The sequence below is a fragment of the Danio rerio genome, chromosome 12, assembly GCF_052040795.2.
Source record: "Danio rerio strain M-AB ecotype USA chromosome 12, GRCz13ab, whole genome shotgun sequence".
In the NCBI taxonomy this organism is placed as follows: Eukaryota; Metazoa; Chordata; class Actinopteri; order Cypriniformes; family Danionidae; genus Danio; species Danio rerio.
Genome location: NC_141032.1, coordinates 36,931,335 through 36,951,955, shown reverse-complemented (window position 1 = coordinate 36,951,955; position 20,621 = coordinate 36,931,335). Strand labels below are relative to the sequence as shown.

General features: G+C 39.0%; 2 long non-coding RNA genes across 3 annotated transcripts in view; one reads left to right on the top strand and one right to left on the bottom strand.

Moving 5' to 3' along the window:
• Positions 1-7,446, top strand: part of LOC147834517 (uncharacterized) — an 83,852-nt gene extending 76,406 nt beyond the window's left edge. The window contains exon 5 of the long non-coding RNA XR_015504357.1: positions 7,388-7,446. This is a non-coding gene — a long non-coding RNA (uncharacterized LOC147834517). The remainder of the gene's footprint in view (positions 1-7,387) is intronic.
• A 1,625-nt stretch (positions 7,447-9,071) lies between these two features.
• LOC103911938 (uncharacterized) overlaps positions 9,072-20,621 on the bottom strand; it is a 31,673-nt gene continuing 20,123 nt past the window's right edge. The window contains exons 1-2 of one of the 2 annotated variants that reach the window (XR_015504365.1): positions 19,561-19,693; positions 9,072-11,421 (exon numbers count right to left, since the gene is read on the bottom strand). This is a non-coding gene — a long non-coding RNA (uncharacterized LOC103911938). Of the gene's footprint in view, positions 11,422-19,560; positions 19,694-20,621 lie in introns of those variants that run through there. The other variant, XR_015504364.1, reaches the window with a different exon arrangement.

The following is a 20,621-nucleotide window of genomic DNA, read 5'->3' as shown; positions in this document are numbered from 1 at the left end:
AAAATTTACTTTCACGTGATGTTCATTACCTAAAATAAGTGGTAAAAACTTTAAAGATCAAGGCCATATATTATATATTCAATTTAGAGGATTTCAAGCTAAATATAAGCTGTTTAGAAAAAATAAAGTTTCAGGTTAAATAAAATAATAAATAAATTATGCTTTTATGGCCGTTTCTACTGTCAAAAGGTACCCTGAAAGCGTACCGTACCGCACCGTACCATTTTTGGGTACCCTTTGCAAAGGGGACCTAGCACAGGAAAAGGGTACCAAAAGGCCGCATCTAGACACGCAACTGAATGCTATTGGTTTACAGAGATATGTCCCTCCCTTTCGGACAAGCTAGAACAAAAAAACCCCGCCATGTTTTAAATACACAGCCAAGACATTACATCGTAATAATATATACATATAATAATGAGCCATGATCGACCCAAGCTCAAACAAACCTTGTCTTCGTCTAGATGAACGGCCACAAAGCCAAAAAGAAGAGCAGATTCTACCCTGTGCCCCTTAGTTTTTTTTACAAGGCTGTCTAAAGAGCGAGCTGTTTCGCTTTCTCCCTTGTGCATCTATATTTGAAATAATAACAAACTTCTTGAGCTGATGATAATAACGTGCGCATGATTGTTGAAGTGCTTCTGACATCTGATCCTTTCAGAAATTGACAGATGCGAGAGTGATGCGCGAAAAAACAAAGGAGAAGCCGGGAAAAACAAAAGAACAAATGATTCTTTCAGCAAACATGAACAAACTGCCATGATTAACTATTATCATCGCCTTTTGGACTATTGTGAACTGAGAATGACAGAATTACTTTTTAACAGAGGCTACATGTGCTGGCGAAGATTAAAGATACAGATAAGAGGTTTGCACTGACTGGGCTATACTGTATGTTGCGGGTTGTTTTTGAACCTAAATAAGGGCTAAATGTATGTTGTGTGTAGTTTTTGTGTAATTGGTAACATATCGGAGACTGTAAGGGTCTCTATGTGTTTATATATATATATATATATATATATATATATATATATATATATATATATATATATATATATAATTGAAGACATAACAGTAGGCTATTTCGCATCATTGATCTGCAGTTACAATCAAATCATGAAGGTCGCTTGTTCGAGCCTCGACTGGGTCAGTTGGTGTTTCTGTGAGGAGTTTGCACGTTCTCCCTGCGTTCGCGTGGGTTTCCTCCGGGTGCTCTAGTTTCCCCCACAAGTCCAAAAACATACGGTAATAATTGGGTAGGCTAAATTGTCTGTAGTGTATGAGTGTGTATGGATGTTTCCCAGATATGGGTTGCAGCTGGAAGGGCATTCGCTGTGTAAAACATGTGCTGGATAAGGTTCATTCATTCATTCTGGATTAGGTTCATATCATTCTCTTATAACAAAATCACATTACCTATTTTAATACACATACTAGAATTTGTTCGGTAAAAGTGTTTCCATCGTAGTTATTGTGCATCTTTTCTCATGAATAAAAAGTTCATCCTACTCAGCTATAGGCATATGTTTTTATGTGCATTTTTAAAATGTATGTACATTTGGCGTAACAGTTTTTTTTTAAATAGGTGGATGGAAACAGCTATTGTGACTACTTTAATTTTAATTTAGCATTTTAGTTTTTAAAAACTAATTAATTAAATTACAAAGTAACTTGTTACATTTTCACAAAAGTAACTCGATTATTATTACTTATTTTTAGAAGTGATACGTTACTTTACTCATTACTTGGAAAAGTAATATTACTATAATACTATGATGGACTTTAAAAACAATAAGTAGATCTTGCATTACAAGTGCCTCAAGATAACCCATATTTATATAATTTGTTTTTTGTTTATTTGTTCATAAGAAAAAGTTAATTAATTTAGATCATGAGCGCTGTCGATTGATCTCATCTTGGCTCCCGAAACCAGAAGTTTCCTCAAATTTTGCTGTGTTATCAACAGGACACCACTGGAAGTCCTGCTACATTCTGAGCAAGTCAGCTCTTGCAATGCGTGTTGCAAAAGAAGATTAATCATGCGGGGAGGATGGCGAAAGAGTGTCATGTCATTGTTTCCATTGTTGGGAAATACCTGTTTTTCGTGTTCTGCAATCCGTTTTCCTCATTCAGAGCAAAAGCCATGACTTCCTGCCATCTGGGTAAGCAGTTTTTATTGTTCGAGCATGAAAACAAGAACTCTAATTATAGCGCGGGGATTATGCTACAGTGTGCCAGTGACCATGATACCCCTGGCACAGGAGTGGAACTGTTCCTACAGGCCCAGAATGACCTCTCAGCGGCTAATGTTATATGATGGGGCTTTTTTTTTTCGGGGTGATTAATGAAAAGGATGGGGAGGACAAGAGATGGAGAGATAGAGATGGAGAGAATGGGGGGAAGGGCGATCGTGACAAATCGTTCGGGGGGTTCTTCAAAACAACACGAGAGATAGATGGCGGCGGTGTGTGTCTTTCATTATCAGTGACCCCCTGTTCAATCAACGCCAGAGAAAGACGGCCACAGTCCAGCGAACAGGGCTACAGGACGAAGACTCATCCCATCATCACTCAAGTCCCCCTCTCTTAACGCACACACGCACCCTCAGACGACCCCACATGCATTGATGAGATGTGAGGTTCTGACCCCAGACTAGCATGTGCCCTCTTCACCCCTCAGGACTGGAGGAAAGGGTGGTAAAAACCGTCATAGCAGGTCGAGTCTCATGTGTAGTGGCGTTGATGTCATTGACTTATTGGGAGGAGCAGTTTTACCCATAATCACCATCACCGTTCAAAGTTAATCCTGCATTACACTCATTCTCTTCTCTGTTTTGTACATTAAAAGGATGTTGTGAGAAACCTCATGATACGTTCTGGTTTAAAACATGTTATAATCAGTGTTCAGAACACTTTATAGTAAAATAAGTTTTTATTAGTTAATGCCATGTGATAACATTTGTTATTCATTAATTCGTTTTTCTTCGACTTGGTCTCTTATTCATCAGGGGTCCCCACAGCAAAATGAACCGCCAAATATTCCGGCATATGTTTTACACAGCGGATGTCCTTCCAGCTGCAACCGAGTACTGGGAAACACCCATACACTCATTCTCATTCATTTAGCTTGTTCAGTTCTCCTATAGCGCATGTCTTTGGACTGTGGGGGAAATTGGAGCACAAGGAGGAAACCCACTCGAACACGGGGAGAACATGCAAACTCCACACAGAAATGCCAGCTGACACAGCGAGGACTTGAACCGGCAGCCTTCTTGCTGTGAGGCAGCAGTGCTAACCACTGAGCCACCGTGTAGACCATTGTTAAAAAATTCTTCTTAAAGACCGTTCTTCATCCCTGTAGACCACCTTAAAAAATATAACATTAAAATATTTTTATTTAAAATGTTGAAAAAAAGATCAGATCTAACAAATTTTGATGTTTTTGACTTTTTTCTACACATGGCAAATGCTGTTTCCATATTTTATGTTTCCCTTCTAAAATCATGTTATATCATAATTATTTTACTCAGGAATAAAAATAAAAGCTGTTCCACACAATTTGTGTAGGGAACACATAAAGGAATTAATTTATTAACTCATTGGTTTTTAAAAATTAAAGTTGATTGAACATATTAAAAAATATATTTTTTATGTGAGTGTTTGCCCTTTTTACAAGATGAAAACCATTGTTTTTTTTCACATTTGCCATTTAATTTTTTTTATTTTTTACTCATATTACTATTTTATGTTTTCTAAAATCATCAAAGTATCAAATTTATTGTATTCTATTGAAAGCCCTGTCCGCTTTATAAGTGTGACGCCACGCGAAGTGGCTTTCAGGTCCAAGCGTTATATAAAAACTGTATGGGGAGACTCAACAAATGGTAATAATAAACGTTAACAAAATGATGTAATACTTTTGAAAATCACAATCGCAATATATAATTATCCATGCCTAATATCCAATGGCTAAAAAGTGATAAATTTTTTAAATAAATTGTTAAAGTGTTGGTGTCTGTGATGCAGTATTTCATGTCACTAATACGTCACGACTTAAGAAGCATATATATTTTTTGAGGTGAATAAATGTAACATTACTCATACAGTGAGTAGAAAACTTACACTGTAATCTTGATCTCTTCAGACATTTTTGTGAAGGAATAGTTTAATAGTATAAATTACAATTCTGTCATTTACCAATAATCCACTCATTTCAATTTATTTCTTCTGTCAAACACAAAGGAATATATACTGAAGAATGTTGAGCAGTGCAGAGTATTTTTTGTTCCTAATAAGGATGTCAATAGCTGCTGTTTTCCAAAATTCTTCAGAATATCTTGTTTTTGTGTTGAACAGAAGAAAGGGCCTCATAAAAGTTTAGAACTTGAGTGCGAGTAAATGATGAGAGCATTTTGGGTGAACGATCACATTAATATGAATACAGTATTTGCTTTGGCTTCCAAACGATGACCAATTATGCCATAATTCTTTTTATGTCACACTGAGATACAACTGTAAAGGCTCTCTGTATTTTTGTAAAACGGTTATCAAAACAAGCACCAAAATAGTTTGAAACCCCCTGTTTAATGCATTCAGAAAATGAGTTTGTTGCTTGTTCAAACTTCTCATATAAAATGAGCTGAATTAACAGTTCTTTAGAATTTTTTTTGCGACAACTTAAATGTTTTATGTTGAAATCACTTAAATTTGCTACGGTAACTTCATCGATTTGCGTTGGGACAACATGAATGTGCATTTTTTACAGTGTAGAAACCAAGATGAAGAGAAAATGTTAATGAAGGGGGAAGGGTAGAGGCCAGAGACCTCCGCAGACGTTTGATTTCACTGTCAGATTTGGATCGTGAACTTTTCGCTTGAATAAATTTAAACTAATATTAAGGGCACTTAAATTTCCAGTGTACAATAAGCAGAACAAGGGCCAAATAGCGGAAATGGTTTGAGGCAGAAAACCCACACAAACAGGCCCGGTAGGAGGAGAAGAACATTTGCTAGCGCAGACTAGATAGGGTGATAGATTAAGCACTGTGCCACCCTCTGAAGCAGGTATCATCATTCAGAGTGGCAGGCGTTCGGTGAGCACTATAGGACTACCTGCTGAGGATCCTGCAGTAATACAGCTGCTCCACATAACCATAATCTACACTCCCAATGCCAAGGAAAAGAGGAAGAAGCACGCAACGAGTTTGTCAGACAAAACAGAACGTCCCAAGAATTACATACAACATTTACCAAGCGCGGAAACTGGAGTAATGTGAATAGTGAAAATAATTACTGCGAAAAAAAGAGAAAGATGGAGCTCTGTTGCTCTCAATCTTGTAGCGAAGCTGTGAAACAGATGCTAGCAGAAGCATTAACAAAAGAGAGGAGCTTCTGACCGCGAGCCCCTGCGCTTTGGCAAGTCCTAGAGGTAATAATGGTTAGCAACCTGAAAAATGTTCTTATCTGAAAAAAAAGCCCCAGACAGTAATAAATGAAATAATTGTACTAAACACATTAATCCATGTCGGCGGCCCCAGGGGGAGGGTCTGTGAGTGTTAGAGGTAGTGAATGGCACTAACCTGCCAACAAAAAGAGTCTCTCTCTCTCTGGTTCTCTCTCTCGCTCTCCTCCTCGACCCTCTGCAAACAGTGTATTTTTTGCCCTGCCTTTCGGGAGGCAGGGGTCGTTATTAATCTTGCTGGCTTGCTTAGCTTCAGGCATCACAGCAGGGCAGCATCTGGGAGTGTGTGTGTGTGTGTGTGCGCGATGAGAGTGTCTGAGCCAGGATATGGATAATGCATGGGCAAAGACTGTGTATGTGTTTATGTGTGTGTGTGTGTGTGGTAGTCAGAATGAGGCAGGCCAAGCATCTTAAGTCATGTGCATCTCTTAATGGATGTGTTTAAATGTAAATTACACCAATGTGCATGCATTCTCACCACAGGATCAAGCGTCTGAGTGAAAATGAATATGACTTGGGACGTTTGACTATGATGAATCGTAAAAATATCTCATTTTACATGCATTCATGTGAATTAAAGTACTGATGTCCTAATAAAATACCACACAAGTAAAATTATTAAAGGGGTAGTTCACACAAAACTGAACATTCTGTCATCATTTACTGTCCCTTGTCACGAATGCTTCACAAAGGAAGATCTTTTTGAAAAATGCTGAAAGCTGGTAACCATTGACTTGCATGGCATTTGTTTTTTCTACTATGGAAGTCAATGGTTAATGGTGTCTAACATTTTTTAACATATCTTTTGTGTTCAGCGTAAAGGAGAAACTAAGAGATGTATGGAACCGCTCGAGGGAGAAAAAACTGAGTAATGTTTTTCATTTTTGGACAATCCCTTATATTAACAAAGACTATAGAATTTCACTCGTATCTTTTTGAATATGGAAAATTGTAACGGTCAATATGGTGAATAAAGTCCCTCCTGTACAGGAGCCAATTCTCGATCTCTACATGGCGAATAAAGCCCTCCCCCTAGTACAGAAGCCAATCATCGATCTCTACATGGCGAATAAAGCCCTCCTCCTAGTACAGAAGCCAATCATCGATCACTATATGGCGAATAAAGCCCTCCTTTTAGTACAAGAGCCAATTATCGTGATCTCTATAGACTGACTATAGTCGATTTCGACCTTTTGAAATGAAACTAAAGGGACAGTTGTTTAATTTTATTAGTGATTCCTAATATGATATTCAATCATAAGCTTGGCAAGCAGATTTGAAGAATATGATGTTTCTGCATTCAAACAGCAAAGGCCAGAGAGGTGTTTCAAAGATAGATGCAGAGTGAAATGACTTGCCCTAAAGGAACTTGCTATTAAGTACTGGTTTTCAATGTTATGGATTTAGGCACGTGATTGTCAGTTTTTGTGGACAGTTTTAAAAGTGAAAAATACTTATTGCTAATTTTTTTGATTTGCAAGAAAATTAAATAGAATTTTATTATCACTGATACTTTCGCGAATCCACCAGAGGCCGCTGTGTACGCTTTTTGAGATCTTAAAACTCTTGCAAGTGCCATTCGAGCTTGTTGTTCTTGTAAATCTACTAGAGGCCGTTGTCGAACTGACTGACTGATTGACTGACCCACCCTACTCCCTACCTAAACCCAACCAATAGTGTTTTCAAAAGCACCAATTACCCGCACTCTCCCACTTCCCTAAACCCAACTGACAGTTTTAAAAGCAATTCAGAAAAAGAAAATCTTCCTGTTTTTTGCCATGTTTTCAGATTTTACCACATTCTCACCCTGTTATTTACTTGTTTATATTTATGTTTGGCTTCTGCTTTTGTCTTACTCACTTTCTGGAATCGTTCTTCGCTGGACTCGAACCCTGCTGTCATGGTCAACTCCTCTCTGCATCTCAAGTCCACTGACACACATGGCGAACTACTGGACAAACTGCTAACGGCAGGAAATATGGAGGTAAGCGGTCAGCTGGAAAGCTAAAAATTGAACAGCAGCCATACGTACTTCTGGCTAAATAATTTAGGATCTCCAATAATGTATATAGGGCTACATTTTCAGAATGAGCCCATGTTGCAAAATATTAAGTCAAACTTTGTATAACTTTAAAAAAAATACTTGAAACCTGATCAACTTATTCAAATATGTTAAGGCAACTGTAACATTTTTGTTGTTTTGACTTTTGTTGTAATTTTGTTTACAATGTACTCTGATTAAGTACAGATACCTAATAATGTACTCAAGTAGTTAAGTAAAAATACTCACATGCTGTTTGCCATTGCATATTAGCTGGGAAAGTGGTTAAATTGAGAAATGAGTTGTGGATGATATGTAAATAGGGTAAATGCAAAAGTATGGAGAAGGACTTTATATTTTTATCAGTAACTTGGGTCAAACGGTTCTAGTGAACTGTATGTGGTTACAAAATCATTGCGTTTAAGGTCTGTTTTCTTTAAAAATCAATTCACTGCCTGATAGATATACGATATAAAGTGGGTCTCAGAATGTACAAGAAGCACTGCATTCAATTACATTTTCCGCCCTTGTCTTTAAAATATGATCATTTATTTTACCCCAGTATATTCAATAGAGTTTCTGCGCCAGCCCGCTGATCCTGACGGGCGCATGAGTGTAAACGGCGTTTCATCTTGTTTTACCCTTAAACAACTAAATGATGGCCGAAGTCTATTTAATGGATTGTATTTTATTAACATTACAACATTGATTCTGTAAAAGGAACCGTATACATTAACCATTCACCAGAAGTTTAAGAAGAAACAATTGTGACAGAGATATAATCAAGTTCTCTTAACACTTGATGGACATGATGGAAAGACAGATACTCAGTGGACACTAGTAAGAAAAGAGCATGATCCTCACAGCAAACATAGCCACTGGACATTTGGCCATGTGTTTCACCATCACCATAAGTAAACTAGATTGTCAGTTACACTTTAATGCTAAGGTGCAAAGGAAAACCTGTTTACATCTTTCCAAAATTAACATGGCAAATAAGTCCAGGAGGGTTTAGTTTTGTTCTTTTAGTTTGCTAGACCAAAAAAGAAAATGGTATAGTTGTGGTTTGCTTAGTGTTCTCACTATCTTTTTGATAATTAAATAAAGATTCCTTAGAAGAATCAGTTGAAAATCGTGTTTAAGAGCTTATAAAATGTGCAAAGGAGACAAAACAGTGGCAGAGATTCCTGTCGCATGTTGTCATGTGATCATTCTTTAAGTTCCTCTGCAAATATACACATTATAAACCTGTTTTTGTGTGTGTGAACACTAAGCAAACCAGCACTAAATGTATAATTTTCTTTTATGATCCGGACCAAACACATCATATGAGCAGAAAAAGCAGGTATGCCTGAGCATTCTTTCCCTTTTATGGGTACATCTTTTGACCTCATGTCCTGTTTTAGTGTAGATGTCTCTTTTGTTTTCATATTTTAGTTAAACTGCACCAGACCTGCTTTCAAAGATCTCTGTCTATGTGTTTCGTGTATTCAGTTCTTAGCATTTACTCTTATTCAAATGAAAGCATTAACAACGCATTAGGATACATTTGATTAAATGAAACCAGTAATACCTTTTTAAAATGATAATTTTAATGGTAAAATATAGTGAATTGCATTTTCTTTGTTGCTTTTGAACAGTGTCATCAACCAATCAATCAGTGTTGCCTTGATAGTTTTCCAGCCGCTTTGTATTCATTAGTTTATATGGCCAGTTTAGGTGATTGGCTGTGTACAAGTTCTACCATGGCTGCTCCCAAACTCACATACCACCCGTCTGTTTTGTAGGAAATAACAAAATGCTTCAAAATTGTGTTTGAGGTCATAAAATCTGAATGACTTATTATTTTCGGTGCATATAATGGACGCCATGAGGCCACAGCAGAGGATTTGTGAATGGCAGTGAAGTGACATAACTGGCTCTCGTAGATCATGTGATATAACACAACATGGAAAATGCAGATCCAGATCATCTTCATACTGCATGCATCCAGACTTCAGAAGTAATCAGAAAAAGTACATACTCAAGCCGTAAGCAATTTTCAGCCATAGCCAATGAGAATCGAGGATGACAGCCGAGCAAGTGCCATTGAGATGCATGAGAATATCTCCAGGTATTATAATTGACCCTCTTTGTCTGAGCTTGATGCATTTACACTTGGCTGATTTGTGTTTCAGATTGATCACCGAACAGACTGCCATCACTCTCAAATGCATCGTTTACATTGGCTGTGCAATCAGTAAAAAAAATGCATGAAGTAACCATGCGTAAACACACTTGTGCACTTTTCTGCTTGTGATCTGATCAGGCTGCTTTACATGGACAGCGTGCATTTGCAGACGCACGTCTATTTGATGCATTCATCTGTAATGTCCCATCTAATTTGTATATCGCCAGCAAAAACCTGTAACTGGCCGAGAATGAACGGGACGCTTGAGAGAAACAGAATCTGACTCCAGTAATTCCTTGCAGCACAAGCAGAGGATGAAATAAAACACCCCGGGCTACACGGATGGTGTTGTGTTTCCAGACAGGCTGAGGCGGAAAAGATAGAGTTAAATATCATATCTAATAATCATGTTTTTAAAGGAAATCATATTAAGGTTGTTAAGAGGTGCAGCAGCAAATGTCAGAACCGTGTTAGTTTCACGCGCTCTCTGATAGATGCGAAGCGACGAGCCGAAGGCGCTCGCGCTGATTCCCAACTCGCACAGGGGTATTTCCGCAGACTGAGAACAAGAGAGGACGAGGAGAGCTGCGCCAATAAGCGAGCGAGGGAGGGGCCTCGCGAAGTCCTTTCAGCCAATGGCTGCGCCGTGATAGAAACACGACCCACGTGGGTCAAAAATCTTGTACTTATCAACGAACATGCATTCAATCCGCTCTAGCCAATCATCTCCGTCCGAAGTGTTAATCTCAACGCGGATTGGCTGGCAGTTTCATACAGTTCTTTATTCATCTCCGTTGTTAACTCATTCCTGCCACACGTTTTCGCTGTGACTACCTCATGAAGCATTCCTCATCCAAGTCCCTTTTTGGGAAGCATTTTCTTGTCAGCAAAATAAATGGCCCGAAGTTTAGGTGCAAATTGTATATAAAACATCCATCCTCCTTTTATAATCTGCATCCATTAGGCCATAAACCATTAGCTTGATTACATTAGGATGAAATTTACATGGGTCCTGTTGATACGGATGTGTCGATTAGCCCACGCGCAAAATGAAATGTTCTTAAATAAACTGTCTGATTGAATAGACGGATGTGAGATCTAAAAATACCTCACTATTGAGGGGGAAGCATAGGTCTATTCTAGGTTGTAATAATAAGGCAACAGACCAAATTGTTGAGGGTAATGTTTAGCGCCAAACCTCCCTCGCGTTTTGACTATAAATTCAGCAGAGTCGTGGGAAAATGACCGCTCATTCCAAAAAGCGGATAAAATTGTGTAGCCTACAGTGATGAGTTTTAAAGGTGGGCTCTGTCGTTTGCTTATTTAACATTGTAAACTAAAATTAAACATTTTACCTAATTGTCTACGTTGTTTAAATGTTTTATAGTGACCCCTATTGGCCTGGATGCATGTAGTTCACTTGCAATTCATGCTTCATTGTTTTGTTGTGTGTTTTAATGCTTATGTTTAATAAAGTGGATGAAAGCACTATTTTGAGTAAACACAGTAACATTAGTAGCTGTGACGCAGTATGGTGGTGGCAGCCATTATGAAGCAACAAACACAATGTGGATGAGTGATATGACTGAAGTCTTCTTAGGTTGCTGCATGTCTTTTTAATGTCATTTCCCAAAGTTGCTTTTTTAAATTCTTTACATATAAAACTTAGTGAGCCTTTAATTGTTGATCAACTGCTTGACTTCTGTTTCACACCTTTCTTTGACTGGAAGGTCCCGTTTGCAGAGGGAGGCTGTAAAACAAAGATTAAAAATAGTCAAGTGAGTATAATCCCATCATGCTCACAGTCACAGAGGCACCAGGTCTGACAAACCGAGCATTAATCTCTTATTTTCTTAAGAAGGGACTTTGGTCAGCCCTATCAGTCAACGTGCATAGCAATAGTGACACCTAGAGGTTAGAGTAAGAGCTGAAGTCGATGGAAGGCGCTTTTTCAGTTTACCCCTCATGAATTATGCAGCGGACATACAATTTAGCTACTCCATGGTGGACGAGGAGGTCACCCACACCCGCATGGCTATCACAGCTGTACAGTAAAGCTCTGGTGGCATCTGCTGATTTGCTCTCAAACTTTTCATCTTTCAGATGACTCAGGCTAAATTTTCTATGGTTCACATGTGCAGTTTGCTTCCCTTGGTTTGCATTAAGTTCTGATTTGCTTAGAATTCACACTAAGACTGATTCTAGGTGTACAAAGACATTACAGAGAATTTGTGACAGAACCGAACAACCTGATATGTGCTGAGCTGAACGCTCTCATTGTATGTGCCTAGATCTGATGGTATTTATATCAGTTGAGAATCCATGAAAGACATCTAAAATGGGTAAAAGGAGACAAAACAGAGACGGGGATTTCTCCGTCACACACAATGAAGAAGATGTAATCTTTTTATGGTTGCATTTTATGTCCTGTTTTTGATTTGTTTAGATGCCTTTGGTTTACATCAGAGATGCCCAAACTAGGGCCTGCTAGCCAAATCTGGCCCTTGATAACCTTTTCTTTTGCCCCCTATCCAGTCTTAGAGGAGAGGTAGCTTTTTTTTGGTAGTTTGTTTTATGGATGAGCTACAAAACAGCAAACTGAAATTAAATCTTTCAACTAAATGTAAATGAATCAGATTTAATAAATACAGTCACTGATGGATAGAAAACAATGCAGAAGACATTAGCTGAGGCAGGTGCAGCTTTACTAGTGTGTTCGGCATTGATCTCCATTTTGTTAAAAAAGGAATTATGTTTTAATTATAACAAGTTCATTAGAAAATGTAAAAAAAAAAAAAAAAGGTCAGAATAGGGGTTGCATTTGATGGAAGATGGATGGCGTTTTTTCAGTTTACCCCTCATGAATTATGCAGGAGACATACAATTTGGCTACTGCATGGTGGACGAGGAGGTCATTCACAGCCACATGGCTACCACAGCTGTACAGTAAGGCTCTGGTGGCATCTGCTCATTTGCTCTCAAGTTCTCCATCTTTTTTAGATGACTCAGGCTAAATTGTCTATGGTTCACACGTGCAGTTCGCTTCCCTTGGTTTGCACCAAAAATTGTTATTGTGCAGTAAGTTCTGATTCGCTTAGAATTCACACCAAGACTGATGATCCTTGACATACAAAGACATTACAGAGAATTTGTGACAGAACCGAACAACCAAAGTGATGTGTGCTGAGCTGAACGCTCTCATTGTATGCGCCTACATCTGATGGTATTTATATCAGTTGAGAATCCATGAACAACTTCTAAAATGGGTTAAAGGAGACAAAACAGAGACGGGGATTTCTCAGTCACACACTGAAGAAGATCTAATCTTTTTATGGTTGCATTTTATGTCCTGTTTTTTGGTTCGTTAAGATGTCTTTGGTTTACATCAAAGATGCCCATACTAGGGCCCGCCGGCCAAAGTTGGCCCTTGATAACCTTTTGTTTGGTCCATCCAATCCTGAAAGAGAGGTAGCTTTTTTTGGTAGCTTGTTTTATTGTTGAGCTACAAAACATTCATTCATTCATTTTCCCTCAGCTTAGTCTCTTTAGTAATCTGGGGTCAACACAGTAGAATGCACTCCCAACTTATCCAGCATAAACTTGAAGTCAGAAGTATTAGCCCCCTTGTTTATTTTTTTTCCCCAATTTCTGTTTATTGCAAAGAAGATTTTTTTTTTTAGCACATTTCTAAACATAATTTTAAGAACTAAATAAAATAAAATAAAATAAAAATAAGACAAATTAGACTTTCTTCAGAAGAAAAAATATTATCAGACATACTGTGAAAATATCCTTGCTCTGTTAAACATCATTTGGGAAATATATAAAAAAAAATCAAATGGGGCTAATAATTCTGACTTCAACTGTAAGTTTTATGCAGTGGATACCCTTCCAGCCGCAACCCAACACTGGGAAACACCCATATATACTTTTTCACACCCATAAACTAAGGCTAATTTAGCGAAATAAATTCACCTATAGCGCATGTCTTTGGACTGTGGAGGAAATAGGAGCACCCGGAGGAAACCTACTCGAACATCCAGCCGGGGCTCGAACCAGCGACCTTATGTTTGCATGGAGATCGTGCTTCCCAATGTGTCACTAGCTACAAAACAGCAAACTGAAATTAAATGTATCATCTAAATGTAAATGAATCAGATTTAATAAATACACTGTCTCTGATGGATAGAAGACAATGCAGAGGACATTAGCAGAGGCAGGTGCAGCTGTATTCGGCATTGATCTCATTCATTCATTCATTTTCTTTTCGCCTTAGTCCTATTATCAAGCATTCGCCACTGTGGAATGAATCACCAACTTATCCAGCACATGTTTATGCAGCAGATGCCCTTTCAGCTGCAACCCAACACCGGGAAACACCCACATACTCTTACACAAACTCACATTCACTACAGCCCATTTAGCTTATTCAATTCACCTGTAGCCCATGTCTTTGAACAATGGGGGAAACCGGAGCACCCGAAGGAAACACACAGCATTTTTTATATTCTGTTTAAAAAGAAATACTGTTTTTATCATAATAAGTTCATTTTAAAATGTAAAATAAAATTCTGTTGCATTATCTAATATAATTAAATCTAATTATAAATAATATGAAATAAATTAAGAAAATACCCATGGCTACTTTAATATAATAAACACTTAACAAAAAATATTTTGCTACTTTTTACTTATGCAAAATGACTTAAACACAATTTTTTTTATTTTTTTGGGCCAACTTAATTGCTTTATGTTTAATACACTTAAATGTGTTAACTAATTCGATTTGGTTTGAGACAACCTGAATGAATTGTGTAGAACCCTGCATTTTTTTTTACAGTGCAGTTTGGTAGGCCTATATTTACCTTCAGCTCTCGGCCCTCAATCAAGTTTAGCCCTTAGTCAAAGTTTGGGCACCCCTGGTTTACATTAAACTGCATTAGAGTTTGTTTGAAAGCAAACCTTTTCAGTGCTGTCTGCCTGCTTTCTTGGTGCATTCACACAAACGAGCTCCGCTAACAGAACAAGTGCACCAGATATCCATTTAATCAAATCAGACCCACCAAGTGTAAACATAGCCTTAATCCAAAGTGAATTATGCGAGAGAAAAATATAAGCAGAAGAGCTTAATGCGAGATTGAAAACAAATAAAAGTGATTCTCTTGTAAATTGTAATGATTCCAATGCGAACAATACCTCATTTCAGCCAAGTGCATAAAAAGGGATGGTTACATCTTCACTGAAATAAAATATTGTTGTTTTAATGACAGGATATAAGTTTACAAAACCAAAGGGCGCAGAATTCACAGTTGAGGAGATGAGGGTGGGAAAAAATGAGTATGGGGTGCAGAAAGGGCGACGAGCAGCAGAGAAGAAGGGGAAGAAAAGATCACAGGTTGAGGGGAGTGCGGGAGACGGGATAAAAATGAAAGGGATGATGAAGAGGCCGGGTAGAGTGAAGAAGGAGAGCTAGAAAGAGGAGTGTTACATATATTGGTGGTAGTGGGGATGGCAGGATTGCTCCCAACCGAGCAGGGGAATAGCAGCATTGCAGTTAATAGGGTAGAAAAAGCTGGGGGGCTGTTAACTCTGAAATGTTCATTTTTAAACTCAAGCTTTCCCCCCCTCCTCCTTCCACCACCCTCCTTTTCTCTCTCTCTCTCTCTCTCTTCCTGACAATCGCGCTCCCTCCCCAGGCTGCGTAGTAATGATAGCTATTTGACTGCCATCAGAGGAGCTGGGTAATGGTCTCTAAAGAACCATTTCAGACTCAACCTGGCAGCGCTGGCCTCCCAAAAACATCTGCTTGCCTATCAAGAGGTACCACCGCACCAGACACATTACACACACGTAAGCACACTCATGCACACACTCATGCATGGACACGTACAATACTGTGCTGCATAGAGTCATTCCTGACTTAGGTAATGGACCACGGGAATACACTTGTGAGCTGAATACCAACAAAACTAAAAGAGGCGGTAATGGTGTTGTTTTGCTTAGGGTAGATGTTTCGAATGGGGACTGGGGGATGGAATTATAATAACGTCAAACAAATTTTGCAGTAATTAAATGTGGAAATGACAAAAACGGATCCAGACAATGACTTCAGGGATTAGTAACTTGACAGTTCAGGTGTATGTGTGATTTATCTTTAATATGTTATTTACTTCATGTTCTCGTTTCCACCATGACTTCCCAAAATGCAAAATATGTTGCATTATTCTTTGTTGTACATACTGTGGTTAATTTTTATAAGATTATATTGACCCCAGGGACATTGCAAGGAAAGACAACCAGTCATTAGTGTGAAATATTTCAGGTAACTAAGCAAAACCTTACAATGGCAAACATTCCTTGTGGCAGTTTTAACATTTTCTTGTAAATGTATGCTACTTTGCCTCCCTCTGGTGGCACAGTCCAGTACTATCTTTTCATCCAAAAAGTTTTCTATGGATAGATACATTGGAGCACCAACTTACCATACTTGTCTAACATTGATTTGTATGTTTGTTTAACCAAATATTAAAGTAATTGGAAATATGAAAACAGCTATATTTCATGTATTCATTCTGAAAAGGATATGGCTGATGATGTAATAGAGCTTCTGCGCCACTGTATTTGCAGTCAGGAGAATTAACCTGGCTCACAGGTCATGATAGCTTTTCTCTTTGAAAGAGCAAAGCTCCAAACTGTCAGTCAGGCTGTTGAGGGGATTACTTGCTATTGACAAGGTCTCTGCGCCCATTGAAAAAAAGCCTAAGTGTAGAGAGATGTGATTATGACCAACAAGGTCAAAGATGTTTCCCAGCATTACAGATTTTTAATAATATAAAAACAGTTGTTAAGTTTGTTAATATTTTATTCTGAAATTAATGGGGTGTTACGTTCAGTTTGATAAAGTAACAAATAACAAATACTCAAGCGACTGTAATTAAGTAGATTTTCTCAGGAATTGTAATTTACTAAGTAGATTTAAAAATGTTTACTTTTACTTTTCCTTGAGTACATTTTAGTGATGTATCGGTACTTTTACTCCACTATTTTCTTTCAACCTGCAGTCACTACTTTATTTTTTCTTGTCTATGGGGATTAGAAAAATCAGTCCTGTGATTCTAATCCGATCAAATCACACATTAATTGTAAATCGCCTCATTATATACTACCTCAAGACATGGGCGATTTTTAATTGCAGCAAACTGTTTGGAAGCATTAACCATTTAATGCACAAGTAATAAAATAAATATAGAAAAAAAACTTAAGGCTGCGTCCGAAACCGCCTACTACTCAGTAGGTACTGCATTTGAATTTAAACATACTACTCGGCCGTTAGAAAAGTACATTCTATACAGTATGAATGTGAAAAGTATGAATGGAATTCGGACGTACTACATCCGCCATTTTGTCATGGTCACGTGACCTACCTGCGTCAGTTGCGTCGCTTTACTTCCATTCATGAATTCGCTCGCGGGGCATCATGGGATAGCGCAGCATGCATGGGATGCGCACTCCGGAATCTCGCCGGAAGTAGTAAGTCATCCGGGTACTTCTCGCATACTGATTTTCGAATTCTATGAATTCGGACATACTACTCGGCTCGCATACTGATTTTGGCGTACTATATAGTATGGAAGTATGCGGTTTCGGACGCAGCCTAAGGGTGCTTTCACACCTACACTTTTGTTTCGGAACGTATCTCGTTTGGCCAGTTAGCGCGGTTCGATTGGCATATGTGAACAGGTCAATCACGCTCTGTTCCGCGCCAAAGTAATCGCTCCGAGATCGCTTGAATTAGGTGGTCTCGGCTCGATTGAAACGAACCCTGGAGCGGTTCGATTGCAGTGAGAAAGCGATCCGATCCGAGCGTGGTTATATCACAGTGTTTTATGCATATGTAATAGGCTTATGGCTATATGAAGAGAGAGTTATGAGTAGGGCGGGAAGTTTCGCGAGTCTCCGAATGCCCGCAAACGAGTGATGATCTCCCGGTAATCTTGCGTCTCCCTCCCTCAAATAGGCATAGTCGCGCACACTTCTCACCCCTCCCCACCGCGTCTCTCCTCAGACATGTCGCGCGCGCGCACCCTGTCAATCACCACCAAACCACCACCTCTCCTGACAGCTGAGCACGACGCTGCAAAATAAACCCTGACACTGACCAATGTAAGGAGAGTTTACTCACACGTGACTTGTTTTAGCTCTTTTGGTCCGTTTAGAAACTTTGCAGTGTGAAAGCGAACCGCTCCAAGAGCAAAGAGCAACAATGTAACAATTGTAATCTCTGTTTCGGAACAACTGAATCGATTCACAGGTGTGAAAGCACCCTTAGACTGGTCACTTTGGACCCATGTAGTGCATCAAAGGGTTAAAAGTGTCCAAGGAGATATCTGAAATCTTTACTTGCATTGAACCAGAGACTATTTAAATGCATGTAACTGATGAGAAGATGACGGTTGTCAACATGACGTCAGATTGACGATGTACTCAATGTCGTGGGGACGTTGCATTTTGTTTAGAAATGACAATCGAGTTGACATCAGAACCCAAAGCCAGGCCGACGTCAATGTCCAACCTAAAATCAACCAAATATTAACGTCTAATAGTGTTACTTCTTGACGTTGTGTGGACGTTACCACTATGACGTCTATCAGAGGTTGGATTTCGGTTGCAAAACCTGATGTATAAATGTCAGTATTTGACATTAATATGACGTTGGTTAAGGATGTTGGCTCAACGTTTTAAATTTGGTCACTTTCAAACACAACCTAAAATCAAGCAAGTATCAATGTCACTTGATGTTGTTATTGGACATCAAAATAACGTTGTTCTTTACACACATGCACAAATTACATGTAAATGTATCAGCTTTTTACAGCATGATACTCACTAATCACTACTCTTGAGTACTTTTAAAATGGCTACTTTTTTCTACTGCTATTTGGCAACTCAAACTTTTTTTAGTTATTTTTTGTATGATTTTCCTGTGGGCGCCACGGTGGCGCAGTGAATAGCACAATCGCCTCACAGCAAGAAGGTCGCTGGTTCGTGCCTCGGCTGGGTCAGTTGGCATTTCTGTGTGGAGTTTGCATGCTCTCTCTGTAATTGTGTGGGTTTCCTCCAGGTGCTCTGGTTTCCTCCACAGTCCGAAGACATGTGCTATATGAATTGAGTAAGCTAAAAATTGTCCATAGAGTATGTGTGTGAATGAGTGTTTATGGATGTTTCCCAGTGATTAGTTGCAGCTGGAAGGGCATCCGCTGCGTAAAACATGTGCTGGATAAGTTGGCGGTTTATTCTGCTGTCTCCGACCCCAGATTAATAAAGGGGCTTAGCCGAAAAGGAAATGAATGAATGAATAATTTCTAGTACTCTTTCAACCACTGGTTACGTTTGACTTTACATTGTCTTTACTTTGACTTTCCTCAAAGGCATTATTCCACAATTACAAGATCAGCTATACTGAGATACAGTGATTTTCATGTCTGGATTTTGCTGCGATATCCAAAGCTACTCAGAGTAGCATCCAAAACATAACATGTGCACATTGTTTTATTACCAAAGTATTTGACAAAAACATAATTCAGTTAATCTTTATTTCTATTGCGCTTTCACAATGTAGATTGTGTCAAAGCAGCTTAACATAGACGTTCTAGTAAATTGAAACTGTGTCAGTCCAGTTTTCAGAGTTAAAGTTCAATTCAGTTCAGCATAAGTGTAAATGTAAGGGCCACAGTGCATGTCTAAGGTTAACATATCTCCTTAGAGGATCCTTAACAAATGTAAACAAAGTATAGATCTGCCAAAGCCAATAACGAACGTTAACGAACGTGTTATTGTTCCCGTGCTTAGAGGAGTGTGTATTCAGTATGTGAGTGTGGTTCAGGCTTACCCGTCCCACACGCGGTCAGTCCCCGACAGATGGAAGGTTCTGTGTCCAAGACGCGCCCAAGGAGAGGAGGAGGGGTTTGGGGCTGCTGTGGATTAGATTGGTCTAATAAAAGAGTTGGATCATTGAAAGGCAGATTAGGGGCCTGTGGAGGAGGCTGTTTTTCAAACAAACATGCTTGGGATTTGAAATAGATCGACAATATGTGTAGCATTACACAAACATGAGGCAAAACAGCAAATCAAATTCCAAGCAAACAACTTATGTGACTGGCAATGAGGAAGAGAGATGTGTACAGTCACAGTAAATTGGTCTTCAGTAGCTACATGTCATGCATCTTTGAATAAGCATCTGTTTGCTACCTCCAAGTGCACTCACACCCATGCGTACATTGCTGTAATAAAGATGACCCATCGAGCTCGGAATCAGAGAAGTCGTGTAACTGTATCCTGAGTGTGCACTGGAAAGCTGATCCCCCTCTCAGGCCACTACCACTGGTGCTGGGGGAGGGCTCTGGTTACCCAGCTTTGTGTCAAAGCGCCATCAGCAAAGAGTTAGAGACTGGGGAGAAGGACAAAGGCAGGAGCACTATACAACGGGTGGATTACTGGGACTCTGTAAAGGGTCTCTAGTGTAAGAATACATCCAATATATATCGAGACAGGAGAAAATAACCATAAAAAGAAACATAAGAGGATAGAACAACAGGTGAAAGGAAAGTCGAAAAGGTGTCAAAGTACACTCAAAAGGCTGCACTGTACTTCAAGGAACATTAATATGGCACATGCTGACCTGGCATCTTAGTGGGTACCTTGTGATCTCGGAGTAAAACAAGGTGTCTGTTTAAGGGATACACAAGTTCTGAGGATGTGACTGAAGTAAACTTAGAAGAGGACGAGGAGGAGACAAACTAATCAGATGTCATACTGAAGGACTGAGATGAGTAAGGCTTCAAGAAGAAGTACAACAGTGTGACTCAGTCTTGAGCAGCATCTCTTTAAGAGATCAGTAATCCCACAATCCCCAAGGCAGCCACTGGAGAGGACAAGAGACAGAAAAACGCA